The sequence below is a fragment of the Triticum aestivum genome, chromosome 2D (genome assembly GCF_018294505.1).
Source record: "Triticum aestivum cultivar Chinese Spring chromosome 2D, IWGSC CS RefSeq v2.1, whole genome shotgun sequence".
In the NCBI taxonomy this organism is placed as follows: Eukaryota; Viridiplantae; Streptophyta; class Magnoliopsida; order Poales; family Poaceae; genus Triticum; species Triticum aestivum.
Window position 1 is genome coordinate 363160266 of NC_057799.1, and position 23080 is coordinate 363183345.

The 23080-nt window shown below is 40.5% G+C and overlaps 1 long non-coding RNA gene across 2 annotated transcripts; it reads left to right on the plus strand.

Moving 5' to 3' along the window:
• Nucleotides 1–280: 280 nt before the first annotated feature.
• Nucleotides 281–4385, plus strand: LOC123049342 (uncharacterized). Of its 2 annotated transcripts, XR_006423563.1 has the most exons (6): nt 281–359; nt 2510–2683; nt 2792–2820; nt 3246–3313; nt 3400–3600; nt 4165–4385. It is a non-coding gene; the product is annotated as an uncharacterized lncRNA (long non-coding RNA). The 2 variants fall into 2 exon arrangements; XR_006423562.1 differs by having other exon boundaries at nt 2792–3313.
• Nucleotides 4386–23080: the final 18695 nt, after the last annotated feature.

Here is a 23080-nt window from a genome sequence, read left to right on the forward strand (position 1 = left end):
TGAGACAACAAATTGAGAAGCGTGTAACTTTGTAACCTGTTCTTTGGTCTATGCTTGATTATTTGCGTAATTTGGGTTGCTTCCAGTTTGTTCTTAGCTAATGGTTATTTGCCAAAATTCATGGGCATTGAAAATTAGCAGACTGCATTTGAGCTTCTAAGAAATTATATGATGTCTCAACAAATGAGTTGTATACTATGTGTTATTGTGCATTGGATTACAGAAACATGAGCAAATAATTTTAGGTTGTTCCAGTTAAAATGTCTTCTCTTGTGTGCAGGTTTTGCTGTCGACTGCGTGTGTTTTCAGCACCAGTAAAGTCTTGCTATTACAGGATCAGAGTCGTTGTAGACTGGGAGGTAAGCGTCGGGAGAAATGTGTTTCATTGTTAGAAATTTAGTCTTCTAAAATGATATGCATCATTGTTGGATATCAATATTAGTCAGTCCAACAAGAAACTTGATGCCGACATGCCTCCTAGGAACAATAGAAACTTTCTTCATATAGAGGGAAAGCAAAGAAACGTAATTATTTCTTCTGGTTTACTATTACTTATGTAGCTCATAGTAATAATCACAATTTTTTAACCATTCCATGTTTTGCTTACCTAACAAGACTGTAGGAGAATTAGAATGGCATGCGTGCAGGTTTGCTTACCCAACAAGGCAGTAGGAGAATTAGGAACATTCATTATCTAATTCAACACACATAATTAAATATGGTAGTTACTTAAATTAAAAAAAGTTCCTATATGGTCCAGGCTTGCGTGGATCTTTATTTGGTACAAACCTTCCTGCATTTTGAGTTTATGATAACTGTGATGCCATTTAATTATGGGAATACGGCTCTGCCTTGCATATTTGCCTCTTACATACTCTTCCTAATGAGTGAATGCCTTTTCCAGCCAATAAAGTTAGTAAATTCTATTGGTTAATCTTGGTATCACCACTATACCAGTTTTTCATGTGCATCACTATCCTACCAGTTAGTGTATTGCTTCGATATTGATAATTCTTGTGTTTTTATGCTCACTACCTCTCCTTGATTTTCAATCCATATTATCTCATACCAGTAGAGATACGTCAGTTATTTTCTGGCAGATCTTCATTTTTTCTATGCATGTTGCATATGTATTTGTTGTTTCCAAGGTGGTAAGCTAGAGGCAAGAAATAGAGCATGCCATCTTTGTTTTTTCATTCCAGGTATCCGTTTCATATAATTGTTATAGTTGCATCTAATATAGTCATGAAGTTTGTTTGTAGCATGTTAACCAAGGATTGCTGCTACCCGGCCTAAGAAAATCCCTTATGTTCAAAATATTTGTAATGGGGGTTTGTGGCTGGAGGGGTGTTATATTAACAGCGGCAGTAGTTCCATTTTTTGTCTCCTGTGTTTGAAACCATGTTTACCCGCACCCTGCTGTTTGATAGCCAATCTAGACTATTCTCCTTAACATGTTCTAACCTTGATGCATAGCCGAAGCCAGTGTGTCACTACAGTTTCAATTGTTATGTGTGGAGCTAGGATATTAAGTTGATCTCCAGTTTCAATTGTTGCATCTTTAGTTAGGATATTTAGTTGATCTACAGTCTCAATAGTTAGAAGGTAAAACTGTGTCTACCATAGCTTGCCACAGAACTAGTTAAGGATCGCTAAACTTTTATCAAAAATATGAAATAAATATGGGAGCATCTCTCTAATGTAATAAGATGATCCCGGTGGGATTGTCAAAATATGCATCTATGTGTCCTCGGCAAAAATAATAAGCATTTCAGCTGACTGCGACATAAATATATAATGAACTATTTGTTTTTTTGTCCAAGACACATACAGTCGTATTTTTTTAATCCCTCCGTTGGATCATGTTATATTATAGGTGTGTTGGTTCAGTATTTTTTCAGAATTTTTGGAACTTTTGCACCGTTGAAACCCTTAACTAGTTCTGTGGCAAGCACTTGTAGAAAATCCCTATATATATATATATATATATATATATATATATATATATATATATATAAAGAAAGGCATTGCTTCTTTAACCTAATATGAAAATTTGGCCGTGCCATCAGCTTCCATGAGAACCATCTATTTTTTTGTTGCCTGGACCAACTGCTATGTACTGAATGTGTGTGTGTGTCTATATATATATATATATATATCAATGCATTGCTTCTGATATAAACTTGATATATTAGAGTGGTGATTTCTTACTGTGATTTCTCTTTGCGCCAGTGAGCATTTAGAAAAATACATAATCTACCTTGCTATAAACCGATGTCATTGTTAAAGTGAGATGATCATTGGTTTTAAACCCTTACATGAATGAGTTGTTGTAGGTTTGTCTCGGATTTTTATAATATCCATGATGCTTTTCATTGGGTTACTGCTCTTTTAGAGATGTTTAGATTCCTGATATTTTAAGCATCAAAAAATTATCACATATGCCAGCTATTTGTATTCCTCCTCTGAACTGATTCATTTTTCTCGAAATTGTTGTTTGTATATACAGGCAATAAAAACTATCAGGCCCGTTCGTGCTGTGTTGGGTTCAGCCCAGTTACAAGACAAAGGAAGAGGAGATGGATACAAGAAGTCGAGAAGATGCCCTTCTCTCTGTTTCTAAATTACAGAGTACCTCGCCTGGATCTGGAGGTGCAGTTACGGCGAACTCGACATAGTCAAGGTACAAACCCCACCGCTCTCCCTCCTGATGGAACTCCCCTCACGCCTCTCCGTGTTTCTCTTTCTCGAACAATGCTTGACCCTGGTTTCTTGTATCATGTGTATCTAGGATGGGAAAGAACCATGGAAATAAGAAAGGTAGGACGGTGTGGCTCGCAAGTTCAGCCACTATACATTCTTATTTGTTCTTGCGCCTATCTCCTCACCCTCCCACTCTTCCTCTATCTGTCATCTCTCTTTCTTTTCTCTCCCTTGCTAATTTTCTATCTGATTGAACATGGATAGCTGACTCTGAGATGTGCGAGCAGTAGATAAAGACTGCCTGGTATGGAATTGATTGCCAGTATTAATTTCTTGCTGATTGATACACACGTGGATATAGAAAATGTACCAGCCATCTATACATTCAGTTATACAAAAGATATACCAACCATCTATGCGTTCGGTTATACTATACCTTCTTGTTTTGCTTGCTAATGTGATTGCTTGGTATTTATATTATGACAAACCATGCTGGGTCCATGCTAACAACATCCTCTTGGTTCGAATTTAACTTTTACCAGGGCTCAGGTGGTAAGCACATTGAAAGGATCGACGGTTGACAACCCGATCTATCTCAGTGACCATGAAGGTACATATATATACAATTGGGTAGAAAACTCTATTTCCTATATAGGTAATTTCATGCTTACCATGACAATTGGTTTGGTTATTCAGGTAGAGGCCAGAGGTTAAGAGCCTGTTTGGATTCCTTCCATAAAAAGCAGCCTAAGCCAGGCACAAACCTTAGGCGTCCGATTTTGGAGGCCTGAGGCTGAGATCTCTGCCTGAGTAAAGACCTGCCTGATAGGCCTCAATCCAAACACCCCCTAAGATTGTGTAGTGAACCATGCCTTTGTGAGAGGACCAAGACAAAAGGTAACATCTTCTGTTGTGGCGACATATAATTATCATCAGAGTTTGTTGGCAGTATTCGTCGTAAAAAAAGTATATGTGAATCATGTCTAAATTTCACATTATACTCAATGTGCGGGACCGCATGTTCGGTATCCACCTAAAATTGTGGAGTGCATCCACCCCAAACAGCTACACTGATCTCCACCTAGTAAGATTGATCGTGTAGTTCTGTGCTTATCTTAGTTTAAGAACACCTATTTAAGTACAAAAGGTGAATTTTATTTTGAGCGACATCAATAAGAAATAAGACATGATCCTGAGCTATTCTTCGTGCAATTTAGCATTAGCTAAAACCTGGAATGTCCATTTCCTGGAATTATTTAAGAGATCTTAGGTTAGTGTCTTAGGCTCTGGCTCAAGGTTCATGTTGGTATGTGGTAACGAATTAGGTGCCAACCCGGGAATCTGGGACATGAGGATATTTGCATTCATAGATAGGATCTAAGAGATTGGTTCCTTAATTACTGATTTTGTGAAGTGATCTGGTTTGGATTTCCTTCCCTGACTTGCTCTTCTTATATGTAGTTCAATGCTGCATCGTTTGCTTGCTTCCTTTGCTCGGTTCGAGATCCAGGCCGGGAGTAGGCTAGGACCAGTGATAAGAACGTCAGGGTGTTGCGTCATGGCTGTATACATGTGTTGAAAGCATTGAGCTTAATTTAGATATGTAGGTGCAATTCCTTTTCGTGTATAAGATAATGGGTTTATATATAGGCTGTCCATGATGGAAGTTGAAGTTACTATAATAATTGGTTTATCTGCTATTTTTTATACTTGCAATGATTCGATGACTATATTACTGGTTGGATATGACTATAGCCGGCAGCGGTGCAGTTCCTACCTAGTTAACTAGATATACCCATTCCTACTCAAATCATCTGTAAAGGTTAGAAAATAACGATACTCACCGCGTGCCTCAACACTCATCGGACCGCATACATCGATATGTATTATTTCCAATAAATCATTAGCTCACTCCATTGTTCCGGAGAATGGAGTTGTAGTCATCTTGCCCATGAGGCATGGTTTGCAAGTATCAAATGATTCATAATCAAGTGATTCCAAAAGTCCATCCGCATGGAGTTTCTTCATGCGCTTTACACGAATATGACCTAAATAGCAGTGCCACAAGTATATATGTTGCACTATCATTATCAACTTTGCATCTTTTGGCATCAATATTATGAATATGTATATCACTACGATCGAGATTCAATAAGAATAGACCATTCAACAAAGGTGCATGACCATAAAAGATATTACTCATATAAATAGAACAACCATTATTCTCCGACTTAAATGAATAACCGTCTGGCAATAAACAAGATCCAGATATAATGTTCATGCTCAACGCTGGCACCAAATAACAATTATTGAGGTCTAAAACTAATCCCGAAGGTAGATGTAGAGGTAGCGTGCCGACGATGATCACATCGACCTTGGAACCATTCCCGACGCGCATCCTCACCTCGTCCTTAGTCAATCTTCGTTTATTCCGCAACTCCTATTTCGAGTTACAAATATGAGCAACCGAACCATTATCAAATACCCAGGCGCTACTACGAGCATTAGTAAAGTACACATCAATAACATGTATATGAAATATACCTTTGTTCACTTTGCCATCCTTCTTATCCGCCAAGTATTTGGGGCACTTCCGCTTCTAGTGACCATTCCCTTTGCAGTAGAAGCACTTAGTTTCAGGCTTGGGTCCAACTTTGGGTTTCTTCACGGGAGCGGCAACTTGTTTGCCATTCTTCTTGAAGTTCCCTTTCTTTCCCTTTGCCCTTTTTCTTGAAACTAGTGGTCTTTTTAACCATCAACACTCGATGCTCCTTCTTGATTTCTACCTCCGCGACCTTAAGCATTGCGAAGAGCTCGGGAATCGTTTTCGTCATCCCTTGCATATTATAGTTCATCACGAAGCCTTTGTAGCTTGGTGGCAGTGGCTGAAGAACTCTGTCAATAACACCCTCAACTAGAAGATTAACTCCCAGCCGATTCAAGTGGTTATGATACCCAGACATTTTGAGTATGTTTCACTGACAGAACTGTTCTCCTCCATCTTGCAGCTATAGAACTTGTTGGAGACTTCATATCTCTCAACCTGGGCATTAGCTTGAAATATGAACTTTAGCTCTTGGAACATCTCATATGCTCTGTGACGTTCAAAACGTCTTTGAAGTCCCGGTTCTAAGCCATAAACATGGCACACTGAACTATTGAGTAGTCATCAGATCGAGCATGCCAGACGTTCATAACATCTGCAGTAGCTCCTGCAGCAGGTGTGTCACCTAGCGGTGCATCATGGACATAATTCATCTGTGCAGTAATGATGATAATCCTCAAGTTATAGACCTAGTTCGTGTAGTGGCTACCATCATCTTTCAACTTAGCTTTCTCTAGGAACACATTAAAATTCAGGGAAACGGTAGCACGGGCCATTGATTGTAGTGACCCGACCTAAGACGGTCAAGTCTCTGTGCTTAAGTGTCATCCCTGGATCGGTATGCTGACACACACAATACTCGAGGATTTATAACAGAGGTAAATCACATGTGTAAAGTAACGTAAATACTATTACCTCAATCCATATAGCGGAAGTAACAATAAGGTCGTGGATTCCCATCAACACCAACGGCGAAGTTGAGTGTAGAAATCATAACCCTAACGTATCACTTACTCGTCGTAAGATTCTTGCAACATGAGATGTTGCAGCCACACAGGGTCAGTACATTGAATGTACTGGCAAATTCACACTGTAGAGCAATGCTGAATAATGGCTATCACTACATGCATATTTGGCTGGTGGAGGCTCTATGGTTATAATGTTTTTGCGAAAAGCCAATTTTTCCCTATAACAAAGGAATATATTTTATTTAACTACAAAATGGTTGAAAATTATTGAGAAGGTTCCTCCAACTCAATCCCAAAATAATAATCATTAACCCAATCAAATTTATTAAGTAAAGTGATGAGATCAACATGATAATCTAAGTACCAGAGACTTAAGATGTCCAGAACCGGGGACATGGCTAATCATGATTAGTTTGTACACTCTGCAGAGGTTTGCGCACTTTTCCCCACAAGACTCGATCTCCTCCGTTGAATTTCTCGCACTACATGGTGTTTGAGAAACGGATGACCGAGACACAGTCTTTCAGAAGCAATAACTCTTTACTCTGGGTGGACAGGTACACCTACTTTCCCCTACATCTGCTAGCCCACCACTGAAAGAGGTCATGCAACATACTCAACTATGCTAGAGCCCATAATAGCTTGTGGCTGCACACGGAAATTTCTAGCATGAATAATCTTATGATCCCTTTGAGCCTGGGTGCCGAACCATAGGATGATCACATAGGTACTCCGGGATCCCCTTGGGCAAGCACTGGGTTCTCCAAGTGCCCGGGCAAACCACTAGGTGCTCCAGGGTGCCCCAACCAATCCACCCAGATGTGTATTAAAGTAGCCACCATAAGTATCCCTTAGCTAATCATAACTCTCACATCTTCCATGAGTTCTCTCAAACAAAACCACGTCTACGAGCATAGCAAAATAGTATAAGCGTAATGTAGAAGTAACTCCCAGGGTTTGCAATAAAGGACAATAGGTTCCACCTCATCAACTACTTCCCAAAACCCACATGTTATCAAGTCCTACTCATGCAATGTTTGAGGGTGAAACTAATGCATAAAAACTGGGTATGAAAGGAATATGATCAAAGTGTGAACTTGCCTTGTACTGTTGATGAAGATGATTCGCACTCATAACTCATGATAGTTCTACTCGTCACACTCCGGTCAATCTAGCGTAAGCAAGCAATAGTAACCACACATAAGCAATCACTCAAAAGATCGGAAAGAACGAAGAAGACAATTTGGAAAACATCAAAACCAAGCAAATAACTCTTGCAACATAAAACAATTTCTAACAGTACCAAAATTATGTGAATTTAGCCTTAGCAAAAGGTTTAGGTCAAGAGCTTCGATTTGCAAAAAGAATCAACTCAAACGGAGTTATACAAATCAAGTTATGAACAAAAGAAGTTTGAATTCAAATATGTTTGAAATCAAAATTTTAAACTTTCAAAAACATGTTTAAGTTGTTTTACTGGATGGAGGGGATCATAACGAAGAAGTGGGCGTTGGTTTCGTTGGATTTGGATAAACGAGTAAAAAGTAGCGAAGGTTTGAAGATCAGGAACTAATCTATAAATAAAATATTCACGGATGGGTCCTTGGCCGAAATCTAAAATAAAAATAAAAATCCTATCGAACGAACGTTCGCTATAGAACCCTACAGAACGAAATCATTCGCTACCAGAAGCTAACGAGCGAACGCTCGCTAAATAACTAAACAAAAAAACAGATCTGGTTTTCTAAAAAAACCGATCTAGGGTTTTTTGAAAAACTAAAAGAAAAAGCGGCGGCTTTTACCGGCTTGGGCGAAATAAACCGGCGGCGGTGGCGGTTCCCGACGATGGCGGCGACGGTGAGATCGGTGATGGGGCAAGGCGCGGGTGGCTCCGGCGCGCAGCGGGAGGCGGCGGTGCGGGCGTCGGCGGCGACTGGCGCGGCGGCGCAAGTGCTGGGCAGCGGCGACTGCGGCGGCTTCGGGGCGGCGAGATCAGCGATGGGGAGGAGAGAGAGAGATGAGGAGCAGCTTTATAGGAGGGAGGCGGGGCGGTGGCGTGCGGGAGGGGCAAGGTGTCGCGGCATCTAGGACGGACACGGCGTTGCTGGCGAGATGCGTGCGGTGGCCGGTCTCCCGGCTGGAGCTCGGGGACGAGGCGGTGCGGGGTTGGGCCGCGGCCTGGCTGGGAGCTGGGCCGACCCAGTCGGCGGGAGTTTTTTTAAATAAACATTGTTTCAGACAAACAAAAATAATAAAAACAAAAAAATATACTATATAGGCATATAATATATCAAAATTTTCAGAAAAATATTTTCTACAACATGAACATTTTTCTAATGTCAAATAAAATCCACACAAATTTAAATAAAGCAAAGAGTGCTACAGCTCTAATAAAATCAAATAAAAATCATTTTAAAAATACCAAAATAAATTCAAATTTATTTCTCTCCAATTATCTAATGCAGGGAATCATTTTACCCTATTTTCCATATATTTTATTTTTGAAGAAAAATAATTTTAATAAAAACCAAATAACTCCTAATTGAGAATATTTTCAAAGGGACTTTAAATTTGATTCTTTTAACTTCCAGTGATCGATGGAGAAGCTCAAAAGTCTCAATCCACCACTAGCTATCATTCAAGTTTGCACTTTTCGAGCTCATCCTTACCTTTGCGCTTTAGCTGCTTGTTCCCACTAACCCATTTCATTTTCTGTCTTTCCCATTCTTTCCCCTGATCCTGCTACGAAGAAAGATGCTCATTTCTTAAAATATCCCATATATGTAGGGGGAAACCGAGGAAGAGGCAAAGCAGGTAGGCGGCCACGGTTCATAACGCACTCTTCACACAACAGATCCACTTTGAAGTTGAGTTATTCGCTCGGCCAATCGTCGGAATGTGTACGAGACCAACCACGAATAGGAGCTGTATAGAACTCCGGAAAGAGACCTTTGATGAAGTCGGCATCCTCCCAAGTGGCATTTGCTTGATCCAAACTAGCCCCAATACCTTCTCCGCAGGGACCTCAACAGTCCACTACTTTTGCTGCACAGCCTAGTTCTTCTACACCAGCAGCTATTGCTCCTAATGATCCATCATCAATCTGCTTCACCTGTCAACCCGAAGCTGCCATTTCCAGAACGGTTTGTGAAGTCAACTGAAGACAAGCAGATTGCAAAGTTTTTCATATAATTTGAAGAAGTCATTTTATCTTCTCTCATGAAAATCATTGAGTTGCATAAAGTTTTTGAATTTGAAATATTTCCAAATGAAATTCAAATATTTTCAAAAATCCCTTTTCATTTTAAATGGAAGAAGTCATGTCATCTTCTCTCTAGGATTTTGTATTTGAAAAGAATTTGAATTCCTGGAGATCAGAATGCAAAGTGAAAGTTCGGGAAAGTCCTTTTATTCCCTCTCATTTAACTTTCAAAAAGTTTCAAATTTCACTCAATTTCACACAAGCAACCACACCACAATCAAACAAACAATCAAAACTATTTATTTAATATAACATTCCAAAATTTAGAATTTTGGGATGTTACAAACCTACCACCCTTAAAATGAATCTCGTCCTCGAGATTCGGAGAGGCTAGAAAGAAATAGGTTAGGTTCGGGGTCTTCTCAAAATCCATTGATCGTCACAGGGGGTCTGGGGTGCTACCACCCTTAGAAGCATGGTTACGGTTCCACCAAAACTCATATACTCCATCCTTATCGTTGACAGTGTCCATCTTCTCAGATCTTCAGGATAACTCCTTCTCTGGGCTCTTCCAGTAGTGGCATAACCTTTACCTCAATTCTTCTGTCCTTTCATCTTGGTAAGGTTCTTCTGTGACTGGGTCTTCTTAGCTGACAGGTCTGGCGCCAATACTAAACAACTATCAACATCTCATGGTGGTCAACAATTTATGGTTTCTCCTGCAGGAAAAGGGTCTGGGTTTCATTCTTACCGTACGACCTACGATTGGCAACAACTGCCTTGTACAAGGGAAAATACTTATACCATTCTAAGGTTCAATCAAGGTTTAATATCCTCGTCTCTCTACCATAGGTAAGTCACTCAGATTTACCATCCCATATAGCAAGGCGAATAATAAGAGTAAGTCGGTATGGTGATCAATTGATCCCGCACCCAAATCATTACCTTGTATATGGTTTAGCGAATCTCGCATTCTAACACTCGGTCATCCTCACAAGCATTGCAGAATTTCTCTTGTCGATGAACCAAGTTTGGATAAATCCATTGATTCTGCAAGCCAAACAAACATCTATCGTTCCTTCACAACTCTCAGGTTTTGCGTTACTCCTATAAATCGTCGGTGGGTAAGGTCGAAATCTCTTCCAGGGTTTTTCCTTCAGTAAGAATGTGCTTGCCTCTTGGCAGGTCCTGGAGCCTGTGGGTTATGGCCCATCTCATCACTTGTAAACCTTGAACTCATCATCGGGGAAACTGCTCGTTATTCCAACATCCAGCTTCCTAGCATTCTTAATTCCATCCAATTGTACTGTCTCTCTTCCTTTTACTGGTACCAAACTAAGACGTGATTACTCAGACTCATCATGGAGTTACAATTGCTCCATATTGCCAACATTCTACCTCCTTTATATTCCAATAGTACTTCATCTCTTCATATTCTTGGGATACCCCACATATCGAGACAAAGCTCGTACTTCTTTTGTCCGAAGTCCACTTCATGGAATATCATTATCTTTTCCAGGGGTCAAGGGTCCTCACAGTTACTACCACCCTTGAAATGCACAAACTCATCCATAGACCATATTTCTCATATCCTCAAAAATGGTCAAAATCTTCCTTCATAGAGTCACTGCTCATAAAATCCAAATCTTTACCAACGATGCTAACTTTACTGATTCTCAAATTATTACCATCTCTTGCATTTCCATTACATGCCTCAACTCAACACCTCAATAATAAAATAATTGTTCCCACTACTACTACTACTATATTCTCACAGACTCAAGTATTTAGCGCAAGCCTCCTTCTCTTTGGGACAATCTCTGGCAAAGTGCCATGCTTCATACAGAGGAAACATATTACTTCTGACAAGTCTCGAGGTTTCCTTGTGATTACATAGCCTCCTTGGGTCCTCGGCTTCCTTCTTGGGCAACTGCTGAAGTAGTGCCCTGACTCCTTGCACCTGAAACAGGTGATATGACTCAGGTCCTTCCTGGAATCCAATCTATTTCTCTTCCTGGACTTCTCCATTCCAATCAGGGCTTCTATTTCCTGTGGGTCATACTCTACTTCCTCTGTCGGGAATTCTACTAGATCCCCATTCAGACAATTTTGGGAGATGTGTCCTTCTCTCCACATGAATAACATGACTTGGTGCAGGGTTTAATTGGGTATTCTTCGGGTGTGGCCTCCACCTCTTCCTTCATCACGGGTTCTTCTAAAATTTCCATGAGGGCTCCTTTCATTACTTCTTTCTTTTGCTGGATGGTTCTTTGTACCATGGGGTAAATGTGACACTGAGCAGGATAGTGGGTAGTCCCTTCACACAAGAAACAAGTAATCTACCTAGTTGGGCATTCTTCAGCTGGGTGACTTCCTTCAAAATTAGGGCATTCATCCTTGTGTTCTTTATGGTTGTGTCCTATTTCTCCACAAAGCTTGCATGCACATGGTCTCTTCATATCATTTCCATAAGGCTTCAACGTCTGGGACACAAACCGAGACTTTAGCAGAGTCAACTTAAATTCTTCCCAAGTGGTTACTCTTTGTCATTCATTGATGGTTTGGTACATCCTCCACCTAGTAGCAACACCTCTTTCAAAGCACTGAAGAGCATGCTGGGTTATATCCTTTCCGGCCATAGGGTTATCCTCCATATGATCTTCCATGTTCTGAATCCATCGGTCCGTCTCCAATGGAGTCATCGGTCCAGAAAATATGGGTTCATCTCCATTCATCCTCTATTGGTTCCAAGGGTTTTGGGATGGGATAAGAGAGATAGAGAGGGATACACACAATACAAACAATAGTTTTGGAAAGACAGATTTTATTTTGTGGCTGTCGGAAAAACATCAAACAAATGACAGCTCACAATCGTCGCATCTAACGTAGGTATATAACAGGGGTTTGGTCTTCTAAAGGTCAATAAATCTTCAAAGTCACCAAACTCTTCAAGTCTTGTTCATGTCTCCGATGGCTTCTTCCGATCGTGCTTGTCCTTCTCAAGTTCTTTTGCCAGATCATCTCTGTTGACGCGAAGTCTCTCGTGACGTCCTTCAAGAGTTGCATTCCAAACTTCTGGATTTCAACATCCTTGGCATGAACCATGGTCCTACCGTCCTTCAGTTCCCGACGAATCTCCGGTATCTCGAGGTTTTGTTCCTCCAGTTTGGCTACTTCAGCTTCTAGGTCCTAAGTTCTTCACAAAATGCTTTCTCGTCAAATACGGCTTCCTGCAGGTCCATCTTAAAATTCTTGATGTAATACTCCAGATCCTGGTGATACACCAGCTAAGGTTAAAACTTCATCTTTTGCTGATAGGTGCTCCATCAGCCTTCTTCCATCCAATCCTTCCGAAGAAATGCATGCTTAACTCAGCACGGTGACAATAGCATAGGCGGGCGATAATACCATGGTTAGCCGTGTCTATGCCCATGTTACTGCCATGAGCTTTCATTCCATAATTGATCTCTCCTGCCTTCGGGTTTTCTTGACAAAAACTTTGAGTTTTTAACTCTCCATGCTCCGGTCTTTCTCCGACTGACCTTGATCTCAGGTATTGACAACTTCAATAGTCTGACAAGTTCCATAAGGGTAGCATTCCTAGGTAATACAAATCTGGAAATTCTTCAGAGCCTTCAAATTCTCCTAGTCTTCGGAGTCTTAAACCGTTGGAGTTTCCATTATTATAATGCATGGTAAAATCCTCTTCATTCCAAAGTGGTCTTAGTTGTCCGATATCTTGTACTTCTTGGAGTGATCTCATCAGTCGAATCTTCGTGTGGTCAAAAGGGGAAAGGGGGTATAGTCTAACTAAAAGGGAATATTTGATAAAGCTCAAAAAAGAAGAGAGGTAAAAAAATCTTTAGAAAAAAGTTTTAGAGAAAATCTTTCCTATGGGCTTGCCAGTTTCTAGGGGTCATGTCCTACAGTCAACATGTGCTCTGATACCATCTTGTAGCGACCCAACCTCAGACGGTCAAGTCTCTGTGCTTAAGTGTCATCCCTGGATCGGTATGCTGACACACACAGTACTCGAGGATTTATAACAGAGGTAAATCACATGTGTAAAGTAACGTAAATACTATTACCTCAATCCATATAGCGGAAGTAACAATATGGTTGTGGATTCCCATCAACACCAACGGTAAAGTTGAGTGTAGAAATCGTAACCCTAACGTATCACTTACTCGTTGTAAGATTCCTGCAACATGAGATGTTGCACCCACAAAGGGTCAGTACATTGAATGTACTGGCAAATTCACACTATAGAGCAATGCTGAATAATGGCTATCACTACATGCATATTTGGCTGGTGGAGGCTCTATGGTTATAATGTTTTTGCGAAAAGCCAATTTTTTCCTACAACAAAGGAATATATTTTATTTAACTACAAAATGGTTGAAAATTATTGAGAAGGTTCCTCCAACTCAATCCCAAAATAATAATCATTAACCCAATCAAATTTATTAAGTAAAGTGATGAGATCAACATGATAATCTAAGTACCAGAGACTCAAGATGTCCATAACCGCGGACACGGCTAATCATGATTAGTTTGTATACTCTGCAGAGGTTTGTCCCCACAAGACTCGATCTCCTCCGTTGAATTTCTCGCACTACATGGTGTTTGAGAAACGGATGACCGAGACACAGTCTTTCAGAAGCAATAACTCTTTACTCTGGGTGGACAATTACACCTACTTTCCCCTACATCTGCTAGCCCACCACTGAAAGAGGTCATGCAACATACTCAACTATGCTAGAGCCCATAATAGTTTGTGGCTGCACACAGAAGTTTCTAGCATGAATAATCTTATGATCCCTTTGAGCCTGGGTGGCGAACCATAGGATGATCACACGGGTACTCCGGGATCCCCTTGGGCAAGCACTGGGTTCTCTAGGTGCCCGATAAAAACCACTGGGTGCTCCAGGGTGCCCCAACCAATCCACCCAGATGTGTATTAAAGTAGCCACCTTAAGTATCCCTTAGCTAATCGTAACTCTCACATCTTCCATGAGTTCTCTCAAACCAAACCACGTCTACGAGCATAGCAAAGTAGTATAAGCATAACGTAGAAGTAACTCCCAGGGTTTGCAATATAGGACAATAGGTTCTACCTCATCAACTACTTCCCAAAACCCACATGTTATCAAGTCCTACTCATGCAATGTTTGAGGGTGAAACTAATGCATAAAAACAGGGTATGAAAGGAATATGATCAAAGTGTGAACTTGCCTTGTACTGTTGATGAAGATGATTCACACTCATAACTCCTGATAGTTCTACTCGTCACACTTTGGTCAATCTAGCGCAAGCAAGCAATAGTAACCACACATAAGCAATCACTCAAAAGATCGGAAAGAACGAAGAAGACAATTCGGAAAACATCAAAACCAAGCAAATAACTCTTGCAACATAAAACAATTTCTAACAGTACCAAAATGATGTGAATTTGGCCTTATCATAAAGTTTAGGTCAAGAGCTTCGATTTGCAAAAAGAATCAACTCAAACGGAGCTATAAAACTCAAGTTATGAACAAAAGAAGTTTGAATTCAAATCTGTTTGAAATCAAAATTTTAAACTTTCAAAAACATGTTTAAGTTGTTTTACTGGATAGAGGGGATCATAATGAAGAAGTGGGCGTTGCTTTTGTTGGATTTGGATAAACGAGTAAAAAGTAGCGAAGGTTTGAAGATCAGGGACTAATCTGTAAATAAAATATTCATGGATGGGTCCCTGATCGAAATCTAAAATTAAAAGAAAAATCCTATCGAATGAACGTTCGCTATAGAACCCTACAGAACGAAATCATTCGCTACCAGAAGCTAACGAGCGAACGCTCGCTAAACAACTAAACAAAAAAAACAGATCTGGTTTTCTAAAAAAACCGATATAGGCTTTTTTGAAAAATCGAAAGAAAAAGCGGTGGCTTTTACCGGCTCGGGCAAAATAAACCGGCGGCGGTGGCTTCCCGGCGATCGTGGCGAAGGCGAGATCGGCGATGGGGCAAGGCGCGGGCGGCTCCAGCACGCAGCACGGAAGCAGCGGCGGGATGCGGCGGTGCGGGCGTCGGCGACGAGTGGCGCGGCGGTGCAAGTGCGGGGCGGCGATGACTCCGGCGGCTTCGGGGTGGCGAGATCGGCGATGGGAAGGAGAGAGAGAGCCGAGGCGCGGCATCCGGGACGGACATGGCGTCGCTAGCGAGATGCGTGCGGGAGGGGCAAGGTGGCGCCCGGTCTCCCAGCTGGAGCTCGGGGACGAGGCGGTGCGGGGCTAGGCCGCGGCCTGGCTGGGAGCTGGGCCGGCCCAGTCGGCGGGAGTTTTTTTTAAATAAACATTTTTTCAAACAAACAAAAATAATAAAAACAAAAAATATATATTATATAGGCATATAATATATCAAAATTTTCAGAAAAATATTTTCTACAACATGAACATTTTTCTAACGTCAAATAAAATCCACAAAAATTTAAATAAAGCAAAGAGTGCTACAACTCTAATAAAATCAAATAAAAATCATTTTAAAAATACCAAAATAAATTCAAATTTATTTCTCTCCAATTTTCTAATGTAGGGAATCATTTTACCCTATTTTCCTTATATTTTATTTTTGGAGAAAAATAATTTGAATAAAAACCAAATAACTCCTAATTGAGAATAATTTCAAAGGGACTTTAAATTTGATTCTTTTAACTTCCAACTCATATTTCATATAATTTGAAGAAGTCATTTTATCTTCTGTCATGAAACCATTGAGTTGCATAAAGTTTTTGAATTTGAAATATTTCCAAATGAAATTCAAATATTTTCAAAAACCCCTTTTCATTTTAAATGGAAGAAGTCATGCCATCTTCTCTCTAGGATTTTGTATTTGAAAAGAATTTGAATTCCTGGAGATCAGAATGCAAAGTGAAAGTTCGGGAAAGTCCTTTTATTCCCTCTCATTTAACTTTCAAGAAGTTTCAAATTTCACTCAATTTCACACAAGCAACCACACCACAATCAAACAAACAATCAAAACTATTTATTTAATATAACATTCCAAAAATTTAGAACTTTGGGATGTTACATTGATCTACAACATAGATATGCAAAAACTATTAAGACTAAGTACATGATAAATTAAGTTCAATTAATAAAATTACTAATGAACTCCCACTTAAATTAACATCCCTCAAGTTATCTAACTGATACATGATCCAAATCAACTAACCCATGTCCGATCATCACATGGCATGGGGTTGTCTTCAATGGTGAACATCTTTATGTTGATCATATCTACTATATGACTCACGTTCGACCTTTCGGTCTCTAGTGTTCCGAGACCATGTCTGTACATGCTAGGCTCGTCAAGTTTAACCCAAGTATTCTGCATGTGCAAAACTGTCTTACACCCGTTGTATGTGAACGTAGAGTCTATCACACCCGATCATCACGAGGTGCTTCGAAACGATGAACTTTGGCAATGGTGGATACTCAGGGCGAACACTTTTATCTTGAAATTTAGTGAAGGGATCATCTTATATAATGCTACTGTCGTTCTAAGCAAAATAATATGCATAAAGGATAAACATCACATGCAATCAAAATATGTGACATGATATGGCCATCATCTTCTTGTGCTTTTGATCTCCATCTCCAAAGCATCTTCATGATCTCCATTGTCACCGGCTCGACACCTCGAGCTCCATCGTTGCATCGGGGTCATCTCGCCAACTATTGCTTCTACAACTATTGCTAACGCATAGTGATAAAGTAAAGCAATTACATGGCGCTTGCATTTCATACAATAATTAAGAGACAACCCTAAGGCTCCTGTCGGTTGTCGATATTACAAAACATGATCATCTCATACAGTAAAGTATATCACATCACAACATGCCCTGCAAAAACAAGTTAGCCGTCCTCTACTTTGTTGTTGCAAGTTTTACGTGGCTTCTACGGGCTTCTAGCAAGAACCATTCTTACCTACGCAAAACCACAATGGTGATTATCAAGTTGCTGTTTTAACCTTCTTCAAGGACTGGCCGTAGTCAAATTCGATTCAACTAAAGTAGGAGAAACAATCACCCGCTAGCCATCTTTATGCAAAACAAGTTGCATGTTAGTCGGTGGAACCGGTGTCATGTGCGTGGACATTTAAGGTTGGTCCGGGCCGCTCCATCCCACAATGCCATCGAATCAAAATAAGACATTGGTGGTAAGCAGTATGACCATCACCGCCCACAACTCCTTTGTGTTCTACTCGTGGATAGACCTGGCTCGGATGCCACTGTTGGGTAACGTCGCATGGAAAACAAAAAAGATTCTACGCACACACAAGATCTATCCATGGAGATGCATAGCTACGAGAGGGGAGAGTATGTCTAGGTACCCTCGTAGACCATAAAGCCGAAGCGTTTATCAGCGCGGTTGATGTAGTCGAACACCTTCGCGATCCAACCGGTCAAGTACCGAATGTACGACACCTCTGTGTTCAGCACACATTCAGCTTGATGACGTCCTTGCCTCCTTGATCCAGTAAGACGGGCGAAGCAGTAGATGAGTTCCGACAACACGCAGCATGGTGACGGTGGTGGTGAACTTGTTCCCACAGGGCTTCGCCGTGCACTCGGAAAAACTAGACGGAGGATGAAACTGTGGAGAGGGGCGTCGCACGCGACTAAGAGATTGTCATGGGTTGTGTGGCGCCCCTCCCTCATATATATATATATATATATATATATATATTGGCACCCCTCCCTCATATATATATATATATATATATATATATATATATATATATGTATATAGGTGGGGGAGGGGAGGCAGCTAGGGTGCGCCCCAAGGTGACCGGCCGGCCCCCTTGGGCGCCCGCCCTATGGCGCCCCCTTTCCTTGTCTGGCGCCTGGGAGAAGGTAGGAGGGGGTGGCGCCCCCCTTCCCTTTTTGCCATGTAGGAGAAAAGGCAAGCGCTTGAGAGCAGATTGTCTTATATCTATAAATGCAAAAATATTAGATAAATACTGAATGAATTCATTTTTTTAAGATTACAAATTTTCTATCATAAATGTCTATACAATATAATAAAGGTGCCAAAATAAAAATACATGTGCCCATGCTAATTTCATAATTTATAGACCTTATTTAGATTTTGTAATAGAAATAAATCATTCAAGATGTATGTAGATGTTTGATTGTCCCAAAAAATGTTTTGAATTATTTTATATTTATGAATATGAGATCTTTTACACAATTTGTTAAAATGAATTCTATTTTTAGAAACATTATTTGAGATACATGTAGTTCACATTTGAACTATATCCAATAAATAGATAAACTTCATCTAACACGTGAAATCAAATTTGGGTATAATAGTTGAAGACACGGGAATAAAGGGATCATTTCACTTCAATAATTTTGACATGAACATTATAATGTACTATGTTGCATGTAGAAACCTTTTCCAGTTCAGCCAGACCGCCACCTATGATGACACTTTTGTGTTGGTTTTGCATATTATCTCGAATTGACATGATACATTAATCTACTATATTCCACTTGACGTGATTGACTTTTTAATGTTGCCGACTTTTCTAACAATGCAAACTCGTAATTAAATAAAGTGTTTCCAACAACAACACTATATCAAAATGAAATAAAATATGTATACAACTGCACAAAACCTTATGGGCCCAAATTTTTCTAAACCCAAGATCTAGCCGTACATGAGCAGCCCAGTAAGGCCATAAACTATGAAATCCCTCCCTCAGCCAAACCTAACCCTATTTCCCAGCCCCGTCTGCTCCTCACCGCCACTCTCTTTTTTCCCCACCGCCAGTCTCCACCTCTCCCTTCACCGCTCACCAGATCGACGCCCTCCGCGTTCCCTCTCACTGGCCTCTGTGCCCTGTGCACACCCCCTATGCTTCGGCTCCACTCGGATGCTCCTGATGTCGGCGCGTACGTCCACGGCGTCGGTGGAGCTAACGACTGCTCCGTGCTCACTGCTCCTATTCGGTGCAGGAGGCTGTGGCATCAGATCCCACCCTCCTTGCCTGTCGCTGCTCGTGGCTCGCTTCACGGTCAGGAATCCCCTTTCCCATCCCCTTCGCGCGCACGACACATGTCATCCTCACTGCCTCCGCCATGATGGCCACCAACAGCGCCGCCCCCGCCACCGCGCCGAAGAGGGGTGCCTTCACCGTCTTCCTCTCCGGTGGATCCTTCATCCAGGCCCACAGGTTCTTCCAGCATGCCCTTCCTAGAGAAAGCATGCTATCTGTCTGCTCAGGAGATCTTAGATCATGTTAGGATCTTTTATTTTGTTTCGGTCTCATAGGAAGCCGGGGTAGCCGCCATACTCGGAGAAAGTGGACTAGAGCAAGTTGCCGGCGATCTGGGTTGGCGAGATGGTCGTCCCCAAGAACCATGTGGATAGTAACCACAAGCTCGGCCCTAGATGGGTTGCTCTACAAGGTATTCCCCACGAGTTATTTCTTGACCTATTCTTCTTGCTGCAACTGCCAGTTCTACCGGTTTAGGGCTTTAAGTCTTTCCTATGGTAATTTAGGGCATTTAGAAGACATAATTTGCGCCTTGAAATGATGGGCAGCTATGGACAAATAATATTTTGGCAATGCTTGGATTTCATATTTAGCTGAGCATGTTAACTTGGTAAATTGTGAGCTATATTTGAGTGTGTATCCATGCCTTGAGAGATTTGGTGAGTATGAAAGCATATGGCTTTTATCCTGTCGTGCATTTCTATATTATCTTGTGCAAATTGGCTACACAAGACCATAGTTAAACTCCTGCTATTAATTTTCTGTATCATTAGCATGACGACAGCATGCCTTATTTATGTTAAGTCCAGTTGGAATTCATCTATACTATTGTGTAGATAACGTATGATTCTGATAAAATATGGCCTTACATAATTTCAGTTTTGTGACTTGGTAGGAAATACATGTGGTGCACACATGTTGGTCTGGACTGGAATCAGATGAAGTAAAATAGGGGTCATGGAAGATTGCAAAGGGTCCAATAAGTGGGGCAAGTGCCCTCTCAGATAATGCAGGAATTGCATTCGTAACAGGTAAAATAATCTCCTCTCTACTTTTTCGTAGAGCATGTGGTAGGCAATCATGTTTGGGTTTGTTTGTTGATGTTCTCTTTGTTTAATAGGTACCCTTTGATTGCGGATGAGGTGTTGAAGAAGGAGGCATGTAAATGCCCCAAATGTAGGAAGGACTGCAACTGCAGCGTGGGCTAGTGAGCAATCTGAAGCTGATGCTTGCCACGGGGGATTTCAAATTTTTGTTCTTGTGATGGATCTCTTCATCTAATTTTATTTGGTAGAACAGGGAAAGGGGACGTGCCGACGGGGAGAATGGTCTGTGTTGCCAAGAGGCCGATGGTCAACCTGGTGTGAACTAAGAGAAATGATGCTCTCAAGGGTGAAATAGTTGTACTCAAGGGTATTCTCGTGGCTTGTCTTGCAGGTATAGAGCTATAATTTGAAGATGTTGGTGCTCCTATTCAATTTCTACAGTTCTGACACACATTTGGCGAGGTAATTATGGAAAGCAAATAGTAATATGTTGTATGTACCGTTTCGTGTTGCATTGGGTCATTGATGCATCTAGTCCACATTTCTAAATTTTGTTTGCTTTAGCTTGCTATGGTTACTTATGTTGTGTGAGATTGTTGTTGAGCTAAAAAATATTTTGTTTTCTTATTGCTTCTGTCTTGTTAATACAAAATAGATCATCGGCTTGAGGGGCATATTGATTTTTATTTCTCAATTTATAATCTAAGTTTTTTTGTAGTTTATTTTATAATATGGCACCAAACTTGGTATATGTTTCCCTAAATGAAAATGTTTAATTGTTCTTAGCTGCCTACTTGCTTTTAGAGACCTCATCTTCTGTATTAAAAATAGAATAATGTACCAATTGATGTAAGCATATCTACAAAATAAGGAAGGCGCAACAAGAACAAACTCTCAGAGACTTAACTCTATTCTAAGAGGTCTCTTCCGTAGTTGCTGACCTTCACATAAAGGTGTTGTCTATCATAGAAAATGGCAAAGGTATGTAAGTATACTCGAAACTACTATTACCTTGTTGTTTTTCCCATCCATTCAATAACTCGGTAGATGAGGTTATTTTTTTCTTAGCCCTTTCATGTATCCAAGACATGGAGGTGAATGGATAAGAATATTTATCTTGGGAAGTTCCTTTTTTGTGTTCAAATCACTTGGTTGACATTAATGACCATAGGTTTGGTGTTCTGTCATAGCAAAATGAGATAACGGGAAGATATAATGACATGGCTAAAACAATGGAAGGAGGAGAAACTGCTAGCAATGAGGAAGCTAATAATATCCTTTCTCAAATAAAGGAAGCACAAGAAGTCAAGTAGGCAGAACGGAATCGTCTTTTCAGTTGTAAGTCTGTTTGATATCATTCACTACTATTACCATTCATCTCCATGTCTTGGATACTCAAAAGGGGTAAGAAAAAATAACCTCATTTACCCAGTTATTGATTACATGGGCAAAATAACAAGGAAATAGCAATTTGGAGTATACTTACATATCTTTGCAATTTTCTATGACGGACAACAACTTTATGTGAAGTCAGAAACAACTGAAGACACCTCTTCAAGTTGAGTTAAGTCTTTGAGAGTTTGTTATAGTTGCCCCTTCCTTATTTTGCAGATCTACTTACATCATTTGGTAAATTATTCTATTTATAATACAAAAGGAAAGGTCTCTAAAAGCGAGTAGGCAACTAAGAACAGTTAAACTTTTTCATTTATGGAAACATATACTAAGTTTGGTACCAGATTATAAAATAAACTGTAAATAAACTTTTGTTAGATTATAAAGCTAGAAATCATAAAAAATATGCCCCTCAAGTTGATGATCTATTTTGTGTTAACAAGACAGAAGTAATAAGAAAACAACATATTTTTTAGCTCGACAACATTCTCAGAGAACCTAACTAACCATAACTAGCTAAAGCAAACCGGATTTAGAAATGAGGAGTAGATGTATCAATTATCCAATGCAACACAAAGTGGTAAGTAAAACATATTACTATTTGATTTCCATAATTACCATGTCAAATGAGTGACAAAACTCTAGAAATTGAATAGGAGCACCAACATCTCAAACTGCAGCTCTATCCTTGCAAGGTAAGTCATGAGAGTACCCCTTGGTACAACTATTTCATCCTTGATAGCATCATTGTTCTTAGTTCGCACTAGGTTAACCTTCGGCCTCTTGGTAGCACTGGTACAGCGACGTGCTAAACAAACTGTTTTTAACCCCTTTCCGCGACGGCATTTGGAATCGTCGCCAAGTGAGTGTGTGCGATAGGGTGTCCTTACCACACGACCCAAAAATCGTCGGGGATAGGCCCTCCTGGGACCCAGGCTGGGGCCGTGCGCAATCGGGCGAGGCATCGAAACCGAATCATTTCCGTAGGTATGTACATCCCACACGGTAATCCGAGAAAATCATTTCCTTTGGTATGTACATCCCACACGGTGAATCCCAGAAAATCATTTCCATAGGTATGTACATCCCACACGGTGAATCCTAGAAAATCATTT